This window comes from Colobus angolensis, unplaced genomic scaffold, assembly GCF_000951035.1.
Source record: "Colobus angolensis palliatus isolate OR3802 unplaced genomic scaffold, Cang.pa_1.0 Scaffold24, whole genome shotgun sequence".
Classification (NCBI taxonomy): Eukaryota; Metazoa; Chordata; class Mammalia; order Primates; family Cercopithecidae; genus Colobus; species Colobus angolensis.
Genome location: NW_012115599.1, coordinates 3,884,886 through 3,907,399, shown reverse-complemented (window position 1 = coordinate 3,907,399; position 22,514 = coordinate 3,884,886). Strand labels below are relative to the sequence as shown.

Genomic DNA, 22,514 nt, shown 5'->3' with positions numbered 1-22,514 from the left:
ACAAGTGACAATCTAGGATAAAATATTTGTAATACATGATAATTGGGCAAGGTGGCTCACACCAGTAATCCCAGCGACTGGGTAGGCTAAGGCAGCAGCATAACATGAGGCCAGATGTTTGAGGCCAGCCTCGGCAACACAGTGAAACTCTCATCTCCAAATGAAAAAAACAAAAACCACACACACACACACACACACACACACACCCATACATAATATATGACAGACAAGGAGTTAATAGCCTGAATACATCTTTGTATAAGAAAAAATAATATACCACACTAAATACTAACAACAAACTGCACAAATGAAGTGGGAAAAATGGAGAAATATATCAATAGAAAACAGATAACTGACTGGGCTTGGTGGCTCACGCCTGTAATCCCAGCACTTTGGGAGGCCGAGGTGGGCGGACTGCTTGGGCTCAGGAACTTGAGACCAGCCTGACCAATATGGCAAAACCCTGTCTCTACTTAAAATACAGAAACTATCTGGGTGTGGTGGTGGGCACCTGTAGTCCCAGTTACTCGGGAAGCTGAGGTGGGGGATCACCTGAGCCCAGGAGGTTGAGACTGTAGTGAACTGTGATCACGCCACTGCACTCCAGCCTGGGCAACAGAGCAAGACCCTGCCTCAAAAAAAAAAAGAAAAAAGAAAAGAAAAGAAAACTAGATAAAGCACACAAGCAGATAATTCATCAGAAAGAATTACCAACGGTTGGCCTGTAAAAGAGTCCAAGTAATAAAAAGAAAAAAGGAAAAGGAAAGCAAACTAAAGCAACAATGATATACTATTTGTTTTTGTTTATCAAATTTGCACAATTTCCAAAAATGTTAATCCCCAGTGTTGGGAAGGATGTAGTGAAGGAGGCACTCTCATAGGATTGGTGACAACAGCCTAAGTTGATACATCCTTCCTGGAAGGCGATTTGATAGTACATACCAAATCCTTCAAAGTGTGCATACTCCTTGATCTACTCTACTTCACTTTAAAAACAAAACAAAACAAAAAAAAACACTAAAGTATTGAGATAGTTTGTGTGAATATATTAATATAAATTCTGTAGGAAAAGAAAGTTTCTTTCTGAAACTGACATACAGACAGAAACCATGCCTATAATCCCAGCACCTTGGGAGGCTGAGGAGGATGAATCACTTGAGCTCAGGAGTTTAAGACAAGACTGACCACACGGTGAAACCCCATCTCTACTAAAAAAATACAAAAGTTAGCCGAAGTGGTGGTGCATGCCTGTAATCCCAGCTACTTGGGAGGCTAAGGCAGTAGATCCCCTTCTACTTAAGGGGATCAAAATAAGGATGTGGCTGGGTTTGGTGGTTCACACCTATAATTCCAGCACTTTGGGAGGCCAAGGCAGGTGGATCACCTGAGGTCAGGAGTTCAAGACCAGCCTGACCAACATGGTGACACCCTGTCTCTACTAAAAATACAAAAACATTAGCCAGGCATGGTGGTACATGCCTGTAACTCTGGCTACTCTGGAGGCTGAGGCAGGAGGATCACTTGAGCCCGGAAGGTGGAGGCTGCAGTGAACCGAGATCTCATCATTGCACCCCAGCCTGAGCAGCAAGAGCGAAGCTCCGTCTCATAAAAATAATAATGATAATAATAATAAGGATGTGCACAGAGTCAGAATTACATATAATGGCCACAACTGTTAATAAGCTAAAATGGCAATAAGAAGGGATTAGTTAAATCATGGTGAATTCACAGTGAAATATAAGCGATCCATAAAAATTTCATTGACAAGAAAAAATGTTCACAACGTACTGCTGAATATAAAAAGCAAGTCATAGAACAGACATACAGTATAAACCCATTTATGTAATAAAATATATAGGCATAGAAAAAATATCTTAAAGGATATAACCAAAACCATAGCAATGTGTATCTCTGACAAATATTAGCATGATTTTTAATTTTCTTTTTCTGTTTCCTACTTCTCTTGTAAGAAACATGGCAATGTGCACTGGCAGAAACCCCGCAGGTAATGCAGACCCCACCATACCCCCACCATTCCATCTACCTGGTAGGGGTCCCTGTCCAGAGCTGCCCTGTGGCTCTGAGCATTCATACCCTTTGTATGAGACATAAATGCTATTTCTTTGTGCTGCTGTTTAACTTTTCAAGCTTAATTTTGCCTCCTCGATTTGCTGTGGTAAGACTGTGGGTAAGGTTTGTGTCTCACATTTCTTGTGTGTTCCTCTCACTGCCTACTACATAGCAAGTTCACAGCAAATAGCCTAAGCAAAAATGTGTCACTTCTGTGCCCAAGATCCCGTGGCATCTGAAAGAACCCAGTTCTAGGCCAGCTTGAGGCTGCATGTTGTGAGCTACCTGTCAATCTAGTTCTATGAAGATGCCTATTATGCTGCTAATTACTGTAGAGTGATGGGGCTGTTTGTTTAAAGCATAGGTTATTGCCCTCACACCCAGAGGCAAAGCCAATCCTGTGGCATCCTGTAATTAATAAGCCCATAGCATTTCTTCCTGCCTCTAGTGCAAAGTTGGCTTTGATCCAAGGGAGTGCTTCCCCTCCATCAACAACTTCATATCTTTGCTGTTGGAGGCCTCTTCTGAGAAAGTACCTCCTTTCCTAAACTGGGGGCCTGGTCAGAATAGCCTTATGTCCCTGGTGTTCCAAGTCAACTTCACCAGCTCCCCCTCGTCCTTCTGAGTGATAGAGTATACTCTTAAGTCCAGGAAAATCTACTACCCAAGCAGCTCAGTTTATAGGCCCAGAGGCCAAAAGAACCCTAGAGACCACTGCAGGGGTGACAGAGGGTTCGTTCATTCAAATTCAACAAGTAAATGTTTACAGTTGTCGGTAATCTCTGCAATCAGCACTCACTCCAGTTAAATCCTCTGTAGAAAAATGAGTTAAATCCTCTGGAGAAGGAGTCAGCATCAGGGAGAGGCCAGACAACTGCCTCTTTTTCTCCTTGTGTATGTGTGAATGCGTCTGATGTTCACAAGGTTCTTGAAGGAGTGGACGGAGGAGAGAAGTCCTGAAGCCTTTGCCATGAGCACATTTATAGAGGCCAAGCCCAGACTTCCATCACGGAGACCTTTGCCAAGGTACTTCACAGCTCTGTGCCTCAGCTTCCTCATCTGTAAAATGGGATGATCATAGAGCACCTGCCTCACAGAGTGGTTGTTAATGAATATTAAGCGGTTAGAACAGTGCCCAGCCCAAGGTGAACAGGACACAAGTGTTTGCCACTATTAACAAAAGCAGAGGGAGCCTTTTGAAAATGTCATCTTTTGAGTCCCCTGAACACTCTCTTGCTCCTCTCTGTGAAGAAAGATTCCACACAGCCTGGCATGAGAGCAAACTCCCTTCCCAGGAGCTTTAGAAGCCAAAGAAGTGGCCGCAGATGAGTTGGAAGACAGCTACTGGCCACAGAACATTCCTTTGGAAACTCTTCTCTAAGCAGCCTACCAAGGGCCTTGGGTGTTGAGAGAGTCCAGCCAGCCATGATGGCTGCCACAGGCCTAAAACAAGGGTTGTGCTGTGGTTTGAATGTTTCTCCCAGAAAGCATGTATTGGAAACTTAACTTCCAACGCAAGTGCTGGGATGTGGAGCCGGAGAGGTGATCAGGCCATGGGGCAGAGTAAATGAATGCCATTATCATGGGAGTGGGTTCCTCACAAAAGGACAAATTTGGCTCCCTTTTCTCTCTTCCACTCTTTTCGCCTTTCCACCTTCCACCATGGGATGATGCAGCAAAGCCCCTTGATCTTGGACTTCCTAGCCTCCAGTATTGTAGGAAGTAAATCTCTGCTCATTATAAATTGCCCAGTCTGTGATATTCTGTGATAGCAGCACAAAATGGACTAACACAGGGTGTTTGAGAGGAATCCCACACTGGCTTACGGGAGGGCCATCTGCCACAAATGGAGTCTTCTAAGGGCGAGGGCTGGCCAAGGCTCCAATTCTTGGAGGAAAGGCTTCTTTTCTGTAGCCTGAAAGTCTGAGATAGAAAAGCAGAAGAGGAATAGTGACCAACTCCAGATGGAGTCCTTCTTTTTAAGAGGTGGTGTAGGCCGAGCACGGTGGTTCATGCCTGTAATCCCAGCACTTTGGGAGGCTGAGGCGGGCAGATCACCAGGTCAGGAGATCCAGACCATCCTGGCCAACATGGTAAAACTCCGTCTCTACTAAAATACAAAAAATTAGCCAAGCATGGTGGTACGCACCTGTAGTCCCAGCTATTTGGGAGGCTGAGGCAGAAGAATCACTTGAACCTGGGAGGTGGAGGTTGCAGTGAGCCGAGATTGCGCCAGTGCACTCCAGCCTGGCAACACAGCAAGACTCCGTCTCAAAAAAAAAAAAAAGGGGAGGGGTGGGGTAATCCAGTGCTAGTCAGTTAGTTGGTCTCACGGCAGGACACTACTTCAGACACATCAGTATTTGCAAAGAAGATACACTATATGAGTCATTAAGAAATATTCATTTTCTTATATGGTAGAATCTGTTCTTCCCTCTGAATCTAGACTTTCTGAAAGGAAGTTAAACCTCTTCTCATCTCCTGCTCCATCTCCTCGCCTAAGCCTCAGCATTTTCTTGTTCAATCAACAAACATCTTGAGCCAGTCTTGGGCCTTAGGTGAACTGATGTCACTGGTCCCCGTCTGTTGTTACCTGCTCACAAGGGCTCAAAATGCCACTGCCTTTTGTCTATTTTGTTAAATGCTGTAACCCCAGTGTTTAGAATAATGCCTGGCTCACAGTATGTACTCAGCAAATAGCTGTTAAATGAATGCATGAATATGCTGCAGTGTCCATCGCCCTCCCTCAAGCCCATGCCACCCTCACACAGAGAGGTTCCACTATGGTTTCTTTTTATTATGATTATGATTATGATTATTATTATTATTATTTTGACTCAGGGTCTCACTCTGTTTCCCAAGCTGAAGTGCAGTGGCAATTGTAGCTCACTGCAGCCTGGACCTCTAGGGCTCAAGCAATCCTCCCACCTCAGCCTCCTGAGTAACTGGGACTACAGACACAAGCTACTATACTCTGCTAATTTTTAAACTTTTTGTAGAGATGGGGTTTCCCTAAGTTTCCTGGGCTGGTCTTGAACTCCTGGGCTCAGGCAATTTTCCCACCTTGGCCTCCCAAAGTGCTGGGATTACAGGAGTGAGCCACCATATGCACCCAGACTGTGGTTTATTTTATCAATGTTTTTGTTCCATTTCTACATCCACTTTTATCTAATTCTGTTGTCTTCCTGACAAGCATACCAAATTGTCAATTTTATTTGTCTTAAGTGTATTTATTAAAGTTACAGATTTTCTTGTTTTCTAATTCATTAACTTCTTATTTTATCTTAATTTGTTCCAGTTCCTTCCTGTCAGTTTATTTTTTGTTGTCTTGCTTCTTGAGTGTCCAACTTGCTCAGTTAAATTCTATCTGGTTTAATAATAAAGCATTTAATTCCAAACATTTTTCTTTGAGAATAGCTGAGCCATATTTAGTAAACTTTGTAGTGTCTTCAACATCCTTAATTTCTCCATAGCTTGTGACTGCATGTAGAGAATGACAATCTATCCCACTACCCACCCCCAAACTTCACCAGCCATTCTCCTGTTCTTTGAGAGGGAAATTGGTATCTACTCATTGTTTATAAAAAGCTTTTTGTAAATATACCTTCAAGCCACTTCCCTTCATCCCAGATACCACCCACCCCTCAGCTCCTGTTACATGGAGATTCAGGAGTCATGGGGGAGAGCCATTTGCTGGGCACTGTCTGCCCTTCAATAGCCCAGGTTTTCTGAACGTCAGCACTATTAACACTTTGAGCTGGATAACTCTTTGTGGCCAGGCTGTCCTGTGCATTGTAGGATGTTTAGCAGCATCCTGGCCTCTTTCTACCCACTAGATGCCAGTAGAATATGCACACATGCACGTGCACAAACCCTATGTGCGTACACATATATACACCCCAAGTTGTGACGACTAAAAATATCTCCAGACATTGCCAGATGTCCTGTCCTGGGGCTGGCAGGTAAAACAGTCCCTGTTTGAGAACCACTGATATAGTCCTACCAAAGCCACAGCCATGGAGAAGCCAGGACACACAATCTTACCTCCCACCTCCGCAAAGATCTCGCAGGACCAAGGCCTGGAGGTCCCACAGTGGGGCCCCCTGTGGTTAGGTGTAGGAGCTGCAAATGAGGAGGCGAAAGGGGCCAATTCTGTTTCCTTAGGTGGGTATATAATTTTTCCCTCTTGCAGATGGAAAGAAAATAGTATCTAGGTGGCTTCTAGCTGGGAGGTACCTTCAAACTTAGGAGACCAAGAGGGTACAGGGCAGGCTTCTCCAGCACCCAGTGGCCTTGGCCTCAGAGGGCGTAAGAGGACACCAAGACCACGGGAGCCCAGTCCAGCCCAGAAGGGAGAGGGCCAGATAGGATTCAGAGCTGAAGCCCTGGCCAAAGCAGACAGAACAGCCTTACTTCATAGAGCCTCAGGGTACAAGAGCATCGGCAGCCCCTCTGTTCTCTGAAAGCAAGTGGGATCTGTACTTGGTCATAAAAAGAAGCCCATTACTCTTTACATAAAATAACATCCTAATCATTCAGCACTATTAACGCACATACCTTGACCTAGCAGGTACATTGCTATGAGTGTATTTTATGGATATACCAGCACATGTGCTCAGGGTCTACAGACAGGCTGTGGCATACTAATCCAGAGTGCAGCCTTAGGGCCTGGCTGCCTGGGTTCAAGTCCCAGATCTACCACCTACCAGGTATGTGATCTTGGGAAAGTTATTGACCTCTTTGCAACAGAGTTCCTTCATCATGAAGTACAGGCAGTAAAAGGACCTATTTCTTGGGCTGTTACTAAGATTATGTAACTTACCATATTCCAACAACATAGTCTGTGGTCAATAAATGCTAGCTAAAAATCTGGGAATTTAAATGCCAATCATTGGTTAAATACAGGTGGCATATTCATTCTGTGAAATACTGGGTAGCCATTAAAAGAAATGAAGTAGAACTGTATCTACTTAAGCCGGGCACAGTGGCTCACACCTGTAATCCCAGCACTTTGGGAGGCTGAGGTGGGTGGATCACCTGAGGTCAGGAGTTCTAGATCAGCCTAACCAACATGGAGAAACCCCGTTTCTACTAAAAAAAAATACAAAATGAGCCGGGCATGGTGGCACATGCCTGTAATCCCAGCTACTTGGGAGGCTGAGGCAGAATTGCTTGAACCCTGGAGGTGGAGGCTGCGGTGAGCCGAGATCGCACCATTGCACTCTGGCCTAGGCAACAAGAATGAAACTGTCTCCAAAAAAAAAAAAACAAAAAAACTGTATCTACTCAAATAAGAACTTATTTAACAATAAGTAATAAGAATATATATATAAAATAGAAAAATTGTGCTAAATTTTATAATAAAGATGATATACATACAGAAAAGTATATCTCATTTGAGGTTATTTGCATATAAAAAGAGCTATGTAGGAATAGCTATGTGACTTTAACTTCATAGAAAGTTTCTAGAACCCTCAAGAAGCTCATTATATCTAGGGAGAGGGACTGGAGGACCAAGGAACTTTTGCTTTCTCCTTTGGTACTGTTTGAGTCTCCTACTATTAGCATGTATTATTTATTTATTTATTTATTTACTTAGAGACAAAGAATCTCACTTTGTAGCCCAGGATGGAGTGCAGTGGTGCGATCTCAGCTCACTGCAACCTCTGCCTCCTGGGTTCATGCAATTCTCATGCCTCAGTCTCTCGAGTAGCTGGGACTACAGGTACGCTCCATCATGCCCAGCTAATTTTTGTATTTTTAGTAGAGATGGGGTTTCACTATGTTGGCCAGCCTGGTCTTGAACTCCAGACCTCAAGTGATCTGCCCGCCTCAGCCTCCCAAAGTACTGGGATTACAGGCATGAGCCCCCGTGCCTGGCCTATTTTTAAAAAAATAATAATATTCATCTTTTTGAAAAGAATGAGATAAATTTATCTCATTCTTATTCATTCATTTCCACTGCTGTGGAAAATTTTTCAAGATTTATTAATTTTTTTAAGTGACAGAATATGAGTAATATAATACAAGTCATAGGAACGAATCTCCATTCACAAATCCAGGTGTGCAAGAAATCAAGTTTTAGTCTATAACTGAACTCATTGATTATAGTAAGCTTCAAACCTGACAATAGAAAACTTAATTTCAGGTATGTCTGAAATCTCCAGAATACTGAGAAGTGCCAGGCATGGGGCTGTCGATGAAGTCAGCAGAGGCCAGGTCTGGCAGCCTCTGCTGCTCTGTGCCTCTTGGGGCACCCAGGAACCTTGGATCAGGTTGCCTGTGTCTTCACAGCCTAGTCCAACGTTGTCCAACCCACAGCCTGTGGGCCGCATACAGCCCAGAACAGCTTTGAATGTGGCCCAATGCAAATTTGTAAACTTTCTTAAAACATTATGAGATTTTGTGATTTTTTTTTTCTAGCTCATCAGCTATTGTGTTAGTGTATTTTAGGTGTGGCCCAAGACAATGCTTCTTCTTCCAATGTGGCCCAGGGAAGCCAAAAGATTGGACACCCCTGGCTAGCCTTACCATGTGACTGCCTCTTCTGGGATTGCAGTCCTGCCCCCAGCCAGACTGGGGAGGACAGGGCTAAAAGGGTTGGGGTCCTTTCCACTCCCAAGGAAATCCTTCTTCCATCGTTTCCAGTCAAGGCATTCAGTCTGTGCAAGAGAATCCTCGTCCTTTGATGAGCTACTCAGCAAATCCTGGAGTTGCCCTAAATGCTTAAGCTTTCAGCACACAAAAGCCAGAGATGCCTGAAGATTAATTCAGTTTTCTAACCTGAAAGCTGCTCTGGAGGTAATAAGCTCCATAAATGTGAGGGCAGAAAAAGCGAAAATTCAGGGGAGAAAAAAATTAATTTCTCAGATACTATCCCAGCCACTCACATGCAAAGCTAAAAGTTTGAACATTTCCACCAAATAATTAACAGTGCCTACCTGTATGGCAGGCTTTAGAGAAGTGCAAGGAGAGCATTTATATATTAGTCTATATATTTCCAAACTGTTTGTTTGGATTTTTAAATGATGAAGCTGTATTCAGCACTGCTTATATAACTTACTGTCTTTTATTTATTTATTTATTTATTTATTTTGAGATGGAGTCTTGCTCTGTCACCCAGGCTGGAGTGCAGTGGCATGATCTTGGCTCACTGCAACCTCCGCCTCCTAGGTTCAAGCGATTCTCCTGCCTCAGCCTCCCAAGTAGCTGGGATTACAGGCATGCACCACCACGCCCGGCTAATTTTTGTATTTTTTAGTGGAGGCGGGGTTTGCCATGTTGGGCAGGCTGCTCTCAAACTCCTGGCCTCAGGTGATCCGCCCGCCTCGGCCTCCCAAAGTGCTGGGATTACAGGCATGAGCCACCGTGCCCAGCCATAACTTACTATTTTAAGTAAATAAATACCCACACATGTTTTGTCTCCAAGGGGACAATGCAGGCCACATCTGTCTAGTAAGCTGGTGGGCAGACCTTTGGGAAGCCTATTTTCATGAGGGGTAGAAAGGTTCTGAAGGAAATAACTCTAAGGGAAGAAGGAAAACAGGCACAACAAACTGATCCAGAGACAGTTTTGTTCAACAGAAAGAACTGATTCTGGGCTGGACTGGTATTTGTAATTTAGATGCATCTGTGGGGCAAAGCCCCACAGCTCTATAAGGCAATGCAGGGACCAGCAGCCCCACAGCACTGCTCCTATAGGAGTGTCCGTGACTCCCATCACGTATGGGGTACCTGATGGGTGTGGCTGTGTCCAGCAAAACTGATAGCTACATGGGGTGTGGTAGGGGCAAAGGGAAGTCACACAGCTAGAGGAGGGGAAAAGATGGGAAGGTAATGGTAATTGTCTAACCTTGTCCACTAGCACAGGGGAGTCACATACCCTGGGGATGCCTAAAATACTCATGGGATGAGGGTGTGTGAACTAGACAGGGGTCTAGTTCCTACACTCGCAGGTAGGGGCAAGGGAGACGCATGAGTGGACAAGCTCTAAGTATGTGATAAGGGCACAAGAGTCCAGGTGTGTGTACAGGTGGGGAGAACAAGAGAGGGAGCCACAAAGTCTACAGGGGAGGGACCAGGAAGGTCTCCTGAACAGCTGACGTGGGGTGATTCACAGTTGGATAGATAGGCAGTAGGGATTTGCGTGGCAAGGGTGGAGGGCACAGGGAACTCCATGTGCAAAGGCCTGGAGCTGACGGAGCAAGTAAGCAGCGTTTGGGGGAACTGAAAGTTTGGGCTGATGACAACAAATACAGGGGAGTGGTAGACAATGAGGCCACAAAGGTTGTATTTCATGATAAGGAATTTGGACTTGATCCTGCAGGCAGTGGCGAAGCTCACAAGAGAAGTATTTAACAGGGAAATTAGATGATCAAATTTTCCAGTAAAGTTTTTCACCACAACACTCTCATCTCTCTTAGTTAATTCCCACCCAGGCTGCAGTCTGAACCTGAGAGCTCTTCCTCCAGGAAGTGTTGCCTGAAAACCCTCAGACTCAGCCCTCAGCCAAAACTTCTAGGGGTTCTCAAGCACCTCTGCCATCTTTCCCCACTGTACTGGGTCCTAATGGCCTGTGCCCTGTCCTTTTCTCTCTTCCTTCATATGCTGTGAGTGCTGGAGGTCAGCACAGTATCTGTTGTGTCCTGCCTATGTTGTATTCCCACAGCCTGCAGAGAGCCTAGTATGATAAGTACTCGATATGTATTTATTTAATGAAAAACACATTATCCTTAATAAACTAATGCAGGAACAGAAAACCAACTACCACATGTTCTCACTTACAAGTGGGAGCTAAATGATGAGAACTCATGAACACAAAGAGGGGAGCAACACACACTGGGACCTCCTTGAGGGTGGAGGGTGGGGGGTTGGGAAAACGGAAAAGAGCAGAAAAAATAACTCCTGGGTACTAGGCTTAGTACCTGGGTAATGAAATAATCTGTACAACAAACCCCTGTGACACGAGTTTAACTATATAACAAATTTGCACATGTACTCCTGAACCTAAATTAAAAGTTAAAAAAAAAAAGTGTGAGAAGATCACTCTCGTGGTTTCCAACCAGAACTGTAGAGTACAGGTTGAAAACAGGTGGTAGGGGGCCAGGGAGAAGACCCTTGCAATCGTTCAGGTGAGAAGGGATGAGCGCCTGAGCTGAGGCAGTGGAGGAGGGGCTGGAGCGCAAGGAGAGACTGGGAAAATGTTTAGGCGGCAAACTGATAGGCCAGGTGAGCAGAGGGGGGAAGGAAGGGAGCCAGATAAGGAGAGGAGGACTCTTGGGATTCTGGCTTAAGCAGCTGAACAGATGATGGATTAACCAAGACTGTCTATTCCGGAAGAGGAAGTAATGTGTGGGGGAAGATGAAGAAACCAGTCTAGATATGCTTTGACTTGCCTGTAGAGCATACAAGTGGAAAGGTCTCTGGTGGAACCACAAAACGGGAGCCCAGGACAGACATGTGGATTGAAGATAGAGATTTGGGAGCTATCAGCCTGCAGGTGATGGTTGAAGACCAGGGAGGAAATAAGATCACCCAGGGAGAGGAGGGGGAGACGAAACAACAAGAATTGCCAACCCGTAAAGAGTGAGATGAGGAGGAGCCATGGAGAGAAAGGGAAGCATGAGAGAGGGAGGAAAAGCAGGAGCTGAGAGCAGCATCACTGCTAAGGGAGAAGCAGCTTTGGGAGCTAGCAAACAGGGTCCAACAGTGTAGAGAAACAGAGCCTGCCCAGGCCTCTCTTTACAACTGAGGAAAATGAGGCCAAGGCAGGCTGATCAAGGGAGCTGGAGGCATGTGCTATTAGTACCCATGGTCACATAGGCCATGGCTCTCAAATTATGATCCCTGGACTCCTGAGTCCCCAAGACCCTTCCCGGGAGATCCAAGAGGTCAACATCATTTTCATAATAATACCAAGAGTTTTTCTGCAGCATTCCCTTTGCGGACATTTGCACTGATGACGCGAAAGTAACAGTATTTGGTGCCTTCTAGAGCCTTAATCAATGAAGAGGCACCAAACTGCACCAGGAGTCATAGTCTTCACCTCCATGTACTTGCAGTTCAACAGAAAGGCAAACTTCATGTAAGAATGTCCATGATAGAGTAACAATTATTAATTTTATTAAAACATATCCCTTGAATACATGTCTTATTAATACTCTGTATACAAAGCACTTCTGCTGAATACCAAAGTACTTGAAGCACTTACCTAATTGTGTGAACTGCAAGCTGACCTACCTGCTTTTTCATAGAATATCATTTTTATTAGGAAAAAAAAGACTAACAAACTATGATTATTCAGACTTGGGTATTTGGCAAACATTTTCTCAAAAATGAATGAAGTGAACCTGTCACCTCATAGAAAACAACTGACAGTATTTGTTGCCAACTGTAAAATTGGAGCTGCAAGTGAAGATTTGAAATTTTAGAAAATGTGTATCCATGCTGGTAGATACCTTAAGACTTCTTAACACCTCAAGACTTTTCTGATGAAATCAGTGGTAACACTGACAAATACTAGTTTTTGGTATTACAGACTGAAATGTACCTACATTTAGAAGATGTGTATAATTCACTGAACCATCATTCTCAAAATGACCAATGTATGATGATACATTATCAGGCATGAATAAAAGACCCATTCAAAGTGCAAGATAGAGCAATGAAGTTTACTATAGAAAGGTATGAGTTCACTGATACGGATTCAACTAATTTTTTACACATATTACAACTAATTTTTCAGAAACTGCCATTTGTCTAATTTTGATGACATACCAAAGAAGAGTATCCACCATGATCTAAAAAGGTTATTAAAATACTACTTTTTCCAACTCCAAATCTGTATGTAGCTGAATTTCCTTCATCTACTTCATTCAAAACAACATACATAACAGACTGAATACAAAAACAGATACGAGAATCCAGCTGTCTTCTACTACTATTATCTACATTTTTTTTGTTTTAGAGAAGACAGTTGTTTTTTAAAAAGTATGTTGGCTGGGTGCAGTGGCTCATGCCTGTAATCCCAGGACTTTGGGAGGCCAAGGTGGGTGGATCACTTGAGGTCTGGAGTTCAAGACCAGCCTGGCCAATATGGTGAAACCCCGTCTTTACTACAAAATACAATAACTAGCCAGGTGTGGTGGTGGGCGCCTGTAATCCCAGCTACTCAGGAGGCTAAGGCATGAGAATCACTTGAGCCTGGGAGGCGAAGTCTACAGTGAGCAGTGAGCTGTAATCACGCCACTGCACTCCAGCTTGGGCAACAGAGTGAAACTCCGTCTCAGAAAAAAAAGTATGTTCACATGTAATGGATTCATTGTTGTTACTTTTAAATGATCAGTTTCTAATATGGCATTTTTCCAAAATACTAATTGTAATGTTTATCATATTTTGGATATGGTAAATATTGTTAAAACCACTAAATAAAAGTTATTTGGGGTTGTCTATAATTTTTAAGAGTGTAAAAGGGCATATCATTGGATTTGTCAATGATTTCTTGAATATAACACCCAAGGCACAGGCAACAGAAGAAAAAATAGATATATTGGACCTCATGAAAATTAAACACTTTTTTGCATCAAACGGCACTTTTAGCAGAATAAAAAAGGTGATGCACAGAATGGGGGAAAATATTTGAAAAGCACATCTCTAGTATGGTTTAACATAAGGATACATAGAGAAATCTAAATATTCCACAACAGAAAAACCAAACAACCCCATTCAAAAAGGGCAAAGGACTTGAACAGACATTTCTCCAAAGAAGATATACAAGCACAATAAGCCCACAAAAAGATGCTCGAAATCGTAAAAAGCATGGGGAAAAAAAAAAGGAGACATATGGTACTATATCAAACAAAAAAATTTCTGTGCAACAGAGGATACAATCAGGAGTGAAAAGGCAGTCAGATGCAGTGGCTCACGCCTGTAATCCTAACACTTTCAGAGGCCGAGGCAGACAGATCATGTGAGCCTACGAGTTCAAGACCAACCTGGGTAACATGGTGAAATCTCATCTCTACAAAAAATACAAAAATTAGCCAGATATGGTGGCATGTGTCTATGGTCCCAGCTATTTGGGAGGCTGAGGTGGGAGGATCCCTTGAGCCAGGGAGGTTGAGACTGCAGTGAGCCACATTCATGCCATTGTACTCCAGGGATAATAGAGCAAGATCCTGTCTCAAAAAAAATTTAAAAAAGAGTGAAAAGGCAACCCACAGAATGGGAAAAAATATTTGCAAATCATATATCTGAAAAGGACTTACTATCTAGAATATATTTTTAAAATTCCTACAACTCAACAACAAAGAGCAAATGCCTTCATTTTTAAAATGGGTAAAGGACTTGGCCGGGCACGGTGGCTCAAGCCTGTAATCCCAGCACTTTGGGAGGCCGAGACGGGCGGATCACGAGGTCAGGAGATCGAGACCATCCTGGCGAACACGGTGAAGCCCCATCTCTACTAAAAGATACAAAAGAAAAACTAGCCGGGAGAGGTGGCGGGCGCCTGTAGTCCCAGCTACTCGGGAGGCTGAGGTAGGAGAATGGCATGAACCTGGCAGGTGGAGCTTGCAGTGAGCTGAGATCCGGCCACTGCACTCCAGCCTGGGCGACAGAGTGAGACTCCATCTCAAAAAAAAAAAAAAAAAAAAATGGGTAAAGGACTTGAATAGACATTTCTCCAAAGAAGACATACAAATAGCCAACAAGAACATGAAAAGATGTTCAGCATCACTAATCATTAGAGAAATGCAAATCAAAACCACAAAGAATTATCACCTCACACCCATTAGCTTGGATACTACCAAAAATTTAAAAACAGACCCAACTGTATGTGGCCTATAAAGATTAACTTCACGTTTAAGAACACACATAGAATGAAAGTAGAAGGCTAGAAAAATATCTCAGGCAAATGGAAACCAAAGAGAGCAGGTGTAGCTATACTTAGATAAAATAGACTCAGTAAAAAACTGTAAAACAAGACAAAGAACACCATTACACAATTATAGAGGATCAATTTATCAAGACAATATAACAACTGTAAATATACAGTTGACCCTTGAACAACATGGGTTTGAACTGCACGGGTCCACTTATATGCAGATTTTTTCCAACCAAATGAGGATCGAAAATACAGTATTCACAGGATGGGAAACCCATGTGTATGGAGGGCCAACTTTTCATATACATAGGTTCTGCAGGGCAACTGCGGGACTTGAATGGTGCAGTTTTTGTTATACACAGAGGTACTGGAAGCAATCACACACCAACGGACAACTGTAAATACACCCAACATCAAAGCATCTAGATACATAAGGCAAATATCAATACATCTTGAGAGATTATAATACAATAATAGTAGGGGACTTCAGGCCAGGCATAGTGGCTCACACCTGTAATCCCAGCACTTGGGGAGGCTGACACAGGCGGATCACTGGAGGTCAGGGGTTCAAGACCAGCCTGGCCAACATGGTGAAACCACGTCTGTACTAAAACTACAAAAATTAGCTGGACATGGTGACTCCCACCTGTAATCCCAGCTACTCGGGAGGCTGAGGGAAGAGAATCACTTGAACCCGGGAGGCAGAGGCTGCAGCGAGCCGAGATTTCACCACTGCCCTCCAGCCTAGGTGACAGAGCAGGACTCCATTTCAATAATTATAATAGTAATAATAATAGTAGGAGACTTCAATAGTCCACTTTCAACAAAGCCAGAAAATCGAAAAGGAAACATCAAAATTGAACTACACTTTAGACCAAAGGAACCTAAGAGACATATAAACAACACTCCATCCAACAGCAGTAGAAAATACATTCTTCCCAGGTACACGTGGAACATTCTTTTTTTTTTTTTTTTTTTTTTGAGGCAGAGTCTCGCTCTGTCGCCCGGACTGGAGTGCAGTGGCCGGATCTCAGCTCACTGCAAGCTCCGCCTCCTGGGTTTACGCCATTCTCCTGCCTCAGCCTCCCGAGTAGCTGGGACTACAGGCACCCGCCACCTCGCCCAGCTAGTTTTTGTATTTTTAGTAGAGACGGGGTTTCACCGTGATAGCCAGGATGGTCTCGATCTCCTGACCTCGTGATCCGCCCGTCTCGGCCTCCCAAAGTGCTGGGATTACAGGCTTGAGCCACCGCGCCCGGCCACGTGGAACATTCTTGAGGACAACTCACATGTTAGGCCACAGAACAAGTCTTAATAAGCCTTAGAAGACTGAAATCATACCAAGTATCTTTTCTGACCACAATGGTATGAAACTAGAAATAATAAAAGGAATTTCGGAAAATTTCACAAATACAAAGAAATTGAACAACATGCTTGTGAACAATAGCCAGACAAGGACACCACAAGAAAAGAAAATTATAGACCAATGGGACTACATCAGCATAGATGCAAAAATCCTCAATAAGGCCAGGTGCAATGTGACTCACACGTGTAATACTAGCACTTTAAAAGACTGAGACAGGAGGATTACTTGAGCCCAGCAGTTTGAGGCTGCAGTAAGCCAAGATTATGCCACTGCACTCCAGCCTGGGTGACAAAGCAAGACCAGCAAACCGAATTCAACAACACATTACAAAGATCATCCAGGCCAGGCTCATGTCTGTAATCCTAGCACTTTGGAAGGCCAAGGCAGACAGACCACTTGAGGTCAGGAGTTTGAGACCAGCTTGGCCAACACGGTGAAGCCCCATCTCTAATGAAAATACAAAAACTAGGCCGGGCGCGGTGGCTCAAGCCTGTAATCCCAGCACTTTGGGAGGCCGAGACGGGTGGATCACGAGGTGAGGAGTTCGAGACCATCCTGGCTAACACGGTGAAACCCCGTCTCTACTAAAAATACAAAAAACTAGCCGGGCGAGGTGGCGGGCGCCTGTGGTCCCAGCTACTCAAGAGGCTGAGGCAGGAGAATGGAGTAAACCCGGGAGGCGGAGCTTGCAGTGAGCTTAGATCCGGCCGCTGCACTCCAGCCCAGCCCGGGCAACAGAGCGAGACTCCGCCTCAAAAAAAAAAAAAAAAGAAAATACAAAAACTAGCAGGGCATGGCGGCAGGCGCCTGTAATCCCAGCTACTCAGGAGGCTGAGGCATAAGAATTGCTTGAACCTACGAGGCAGAGGTTGCAGTGAGCTGAGATCACACCACTGTCCTCCAGCCTGGACAACAGGGCAGCAGAGTGAAACTCTGTCCCCACCAAGGAGAAAAAAAAAACGACCATCCATTATGATCAATTGGGATTTATTCCTGGAATGCAAGGATGGTTCAGCATACACAAATCAATAAATATGATACACCACATTAACAGGAGGAAGGACAAAAGTCCAATGATCATCTCAATTTTTTTTTTTTTTTTTTTTTTTACACGGAGTCTGGCTCTGTCACCCAGGCTGGAGTGCAGTGGCGCAATCTCGGATCACTGCAAGCTCCACCTCCTGGGTTCACGCCATTCTCCTACCTCAGCGTCCTGAGTAGCTGGGACTACAGGTGCCCACCACCACGCCTGGCTAATTTTTTTGTATTTTTAGTAGAGACAGAGTTTCACCATGTTAACTAGGATGGTCTTGATCTCCTGACCTTGTGATCCACCCGCCTCAGCCTCCCAAAGTGCTGGGATTATAGGTGTGAGCCACCATGCCCAGCCTGATCATCTCAATTGATGGAGAAAGGTATTCAACAAAATTCAACATCCTTTCATGATTAAAAACTCTAGATAAATTAGGCATAGAAGGAATGGACCTCAACACAATAAGGATCATATACAATAGGCCCACAGCTAACATCATATTGAATAGTGAAAATTAAAAGCTTTCTTCTTAAGATTAGTAATAAGACAGCTCAGGTGTGGTGGCTCACGCCTATAATCCCAGCCCTTTGGGAGGCCGAGGCAGGCGGATCACGAGGTCAGGAGATCAAGACCATCCTGGCTAACGCAGTGAAACCCCGTCTCTGCTAAAAATACAAAAAATTAGCCAGGGCTGGTGGCAGGTGCCTGTAGTCCCAGCTACTCGGGAGACTGAGACAGGAGAATGGTGTGAACCCGGGAGGCGGAGCTTGCAGTGAGCCGAGATCGTGCCACTGCACTCCAGCCTGGGTGATGAGTAAGACTCTATTTCAAAAAAAAAAAAAAAAAAATTAGTAATAAGACAAGAATGCTTATTCTGGACACTTCTATTCAACATAGTATTGGAAATCCTAGCCAGAACAATTAGGCAAGAGAAAGAAATAAAATTTGTATAGATCGCAAAGGAAAAAGTTAAATTGTGTTTGTTGATGACATGATCTTCAGATAGATAGACAATAGTAAAAACTCACCAAAAAATGTTGGAACTGATAAACATATTCAGTAAAGTTGCAGGATACAAAATCAACATGCATTTGCTTATCTGTTAGTATTTTTTTTAAAAAGAAACAAAAATCAACATGCAAAATTCAGTAGTGTTTGTACACAATAACAACAAACTATCAAAAAAATGAAGAAAACAATCTCATTTACCATAGCTATTTTAAAATACTTAGGAATAGGCTGGGTGCAGTGGCTAATGCCTGTAATCCCAGCACTTTGGGAGGCCAAGGTGGGAGGATCACCTGAGCTCAGGAATTTGAGACCACACTGGGCAACATGGTGAAACCCCATCTCTACTAAAATACAAAAAATGAGCCAGGTGTGGTGGTGCATACCTGTTTAGGAGGCTGAGGCACGAGAATCACTTGAGCCCAGGAGGCGGAGGATTTGCAGTGAGCCGAGATCACGCCACTCTAGCTTGGACAACACAGTGAAACCCCATCTCAAAAAATAACAATAATAATAATAAAATAAATAAATAAATAATACTTAGGAATAAATTTAATCAAGGAAATGAAAGATCTGTACACAGAAAACACCATTGAAACACTGATGAAAGAAACTGAAGAGGACACACACAAAACGTGGAAAGATACGCTGTGTCCATGGATTGGAAGAATTAACATTAAAATGCCCATACTACCCAAAATGATCTACAGATTCAATGCAATCTCTATCAAAATACTAATAAAATTCTTCACAAAAATAGAAAAAACAACTCTGAAATTCCTATAGAACCACAAAAGACCCCAAATAGCCAAAGCAATCTGGAGAAAAAAGAACAAGGCTAGAGGTATCATACTATCTGTCTCCAAAATATACTACAAAACTGTAGTAACCAAAACAGCATGGCACCACCAAAAAACAGACACATAGACTAATGGAACAAAATAAAGAACCCAGAAATAAATCCATATATTTACAGTCAACTGATTTTCAACAAAGGTCCCAAGAACATACACTGGGGAAAGGACAGCCTACTCAATAAATGGTGCTGGAAAAACTGGATATTCAAATACAGAAGAATGAAATTAGATGTTCATTTCACACCATATACAAAAATCAAATAAAAGTAGATTAAAGACAAACATAAGACCTGAAACTGTAAAACTACTAGAAGAAAGCATAGGGGAAAAGCTTCATGACATTAGTCTGGGCAAAAATTTTGGATATGACTCCAAAAGCTCAGGCAACAAAAGCAAAAACTGACAAATAGGATTACATCAAACTGAAACTCTTCTACACACCAAAGGAAACAATACAGTAAAGAGACAACTTACAGAGTGAGAGAATACATTTGCAAACCATGTATCTGAGAAAGGGTTATGATCTAAAGTGTATATAAGAAACTGAAACAACTCAGTAGGAAGAAAACAAATAACCGGAGTTTTAAAATGATCAAAGGACTTGAACAGACATTTCCCAAAAGAAGACATACAAATGGCCAACAGGAATCTGAAAAGGTGCTCAACTGCACTAATTACCAGAGATATGCAATTCAAAACAATGACGTATCATCTTACTCTTGTTAGAATGGCTATTACAAAAAAGAAGAAAGATGACAAGTATTGGCAAGGACGTTGAGAAAAGGAAACCCTTGCAAATTACTGATGGAAATGTGAATTAGTACAGCCATTACGAAAAACACTACGGTGATTCCTCAAAAATTTTAAAGTAGAACTACCATATGATCCAGCAATACCACTACTGGGTATACATCTAAGGGAAATGAAATCAGTATGTTGAAGAGATATTCACACTCCCATGTTCATTACAGCATTATTCACAATAGCCAAGATATAAAATCAATGTAAGTGTCCATCAGCAGATGAATGAAGAAAATGTGGTACATACACACAATGGAGTACCATTCATCCTTTAAAAAGAAGAAAATCCTGTCATTTGTGACAACACGGATGAACCTGGAAGATATTATGTCAAGTGAAATAAGCCAGGTACAGAAAGACCTCACTTATATATGGAGTATAAAATAGTTTAACTCATAGAAATAGAGGGTAAAATTGTGGTTACCAGAGGGTGGGGGGTGAGGAGATTGGAAAGATGTCAAGGGACACAAAATTTGTTAGACAGGAGGAACAAGTTCAAGAGAGCGACTGTACGTCATGCTGACTACAGTAAGTAACCATACATTGTATATTTGAAAATTGCTAAGAGAATTAAGTGGTCTTATCACAAAAAATGGGAAGTATATGAGGCAATGCATATGTTCAATAGGTTAATTTAGCCATTCCACAATGTGTGTGTGTGTGTATATATACACATATATCAAATCATGTTGTATACCATAAATCCATATAATTTTTACTTGTCAAAACATACGTTTTTTAAAAATCAAAAATAACAAGTGCTGGCAACAATATGGAGAAATTGAACCCCTAACGTAATGTTACTGGGAATGCAAAATGGTGCAGCTGCTGAAGAAAACAACATGGCAGTTACTCAAATAATTAAAAATAGAATTACCATATGATCTAGCAATTCCACTTCTGGTTATATATCCAACTGAATTGAAAGCAGAGTCCTGAAGAGGTATTTATTCACTCATGTTTGTCGCAGTATTATCACAATAGCAAGCAAGGTACAAGCAACCCAAATGTCTATCAGTGATGAATGGATGGACAAAATGTGGTGTATACATACAATGGAATGTTGTTCAGCCATAAGAAGGAAGTTCTGAAACATGCATATAAACATTTAAGACGTTGTGGGCCGGGCACGGTGGCTCACGCCTGTGATCCCACCACTTTGGGAGGCAGAGGCGGGCGGATCATCTGAGGTCAGGAGTTTGAGACTAGCCTGGCTAACATGGTGAAACCCCGTTTCTACTAAAAATACAAAAAATTACCTGGGGTGGTAGAACACACCTGTAATCCCGGTTACTTGGGAGGCTGAGGCAGGAGAATCACTTGAACCTGGGAGGCAGAGGTTGCAGTGAGCTGAGATCATGCCATTGCACTCAAGCTTGGGCAAAAAAAAAAGACATTGTGCAGGGTGATGTAAGCCACACAGGGAGATGTGCTATATGATTCCACTTACTTGGGGTGCCTAATTAGATTCATGGAGAACAGAGGATACTGGTGGTGACCAGGGGTTGAGGGAGGGAAGAATAGGGAGTTCTTATTTAATATGGATAGAGTTTCAATTTTCAAGATGAAAAGAGTTCTAGAGATAAAGAGTGGTGATGGTTGCACAATATAAATGTACTCAATACAACTGAACTGTATACTTAAAAATGTTATGTGTATTTTACCACAGCTTTTTAAATTTTGTATTTATATGATAGAAGCTGTATGTCCATTGAAAAATGCTCCCCATTGCTCCCTCCCGCAGTCCCTGGTGGTCACCATTCCATTCTTTTTTTTTTTTTTTTTTGAGACGGAGTCTTGCTCTGCCACCCAGGCTGGAGTGCAGTGGCCGAATCTCAGCTCACTGCAAGCTCCACCTCCCGGGTTTTACGCCATTCTCCTGCCTCAGCCTCCAGAGTAGCTGGGACTACAGGCGCCCGCCACCTCGCCCGGCTAGTTTTTTGTATTTTTTAGTAGAGATGGGGTTTCACCGTGTTAGCCAGGATGGTCTCGATCTCCTGACCTCGTGATCCACCCGTCTCGGCCTCTCAAAGTGTTGGGATTACAGGCTTGAGCCACCGCGCCCGGCCTCACCATTCCATTCTTATGTATGTGGAATATACATCATATAGGTAGAATCACATGGTGTTTTTCCTCCTGTAACTAGCTTGTTTCATTTGGCACAGTATTCTCTAGGTTTATCCATGTTGTTACAGATAGCAAGATTTCCTTCTTTTTTAAAGTTGTATAGTATTCCATCATGTGTACATACCATTTTTTTCATCCATTCTTCTGTATGCAAGATGAATAAATTCTTTTTTTGTTGTTGTTTTTGAGACAGAGGCTTGCTTTGTTGCCCAGGCTGGAGTGCAGTGGCGTGATCTCAGCTCACTGCAAGCTCCGCCTTCCAGGTTCATGCCATTCTCCTGCCTCAGCCTCCCCAACAGCTGGGACTACAGGCGCACACTGCCATGCCTGGCTAATTTTTTGTATTTTTAGTAGAGACGGGGTTTCACC

At 43.0% G+C, this 22,514-nt stretch overlaps 1 long non-coding RNA gene across 1 annotated transcript in view; it reads right to left on the bottom strand.

Moving 5' to 3' along the window:
- Positions 1-392: 392 nt before the first annotated feature.
- The window catches only part of LOC105514093, a 32,908-nt gene continuing 10,786 nt past the window's right edge, over positions 393-22,514 (bottom strand). Inside the window, exons 2-3 of the long non-coding RNA XR_001002127.1 lie at positions 6,355-6,362; positions 393-423 (exon numbers count right to left, since the gene is read on the bottom strand). This is a non-coding gene — a long non-coding RNA (uncharacterized LOC105514093). The remainder of the gene's footprint in view (positions 424-6,354; positions 6,363-22,514) is intronic.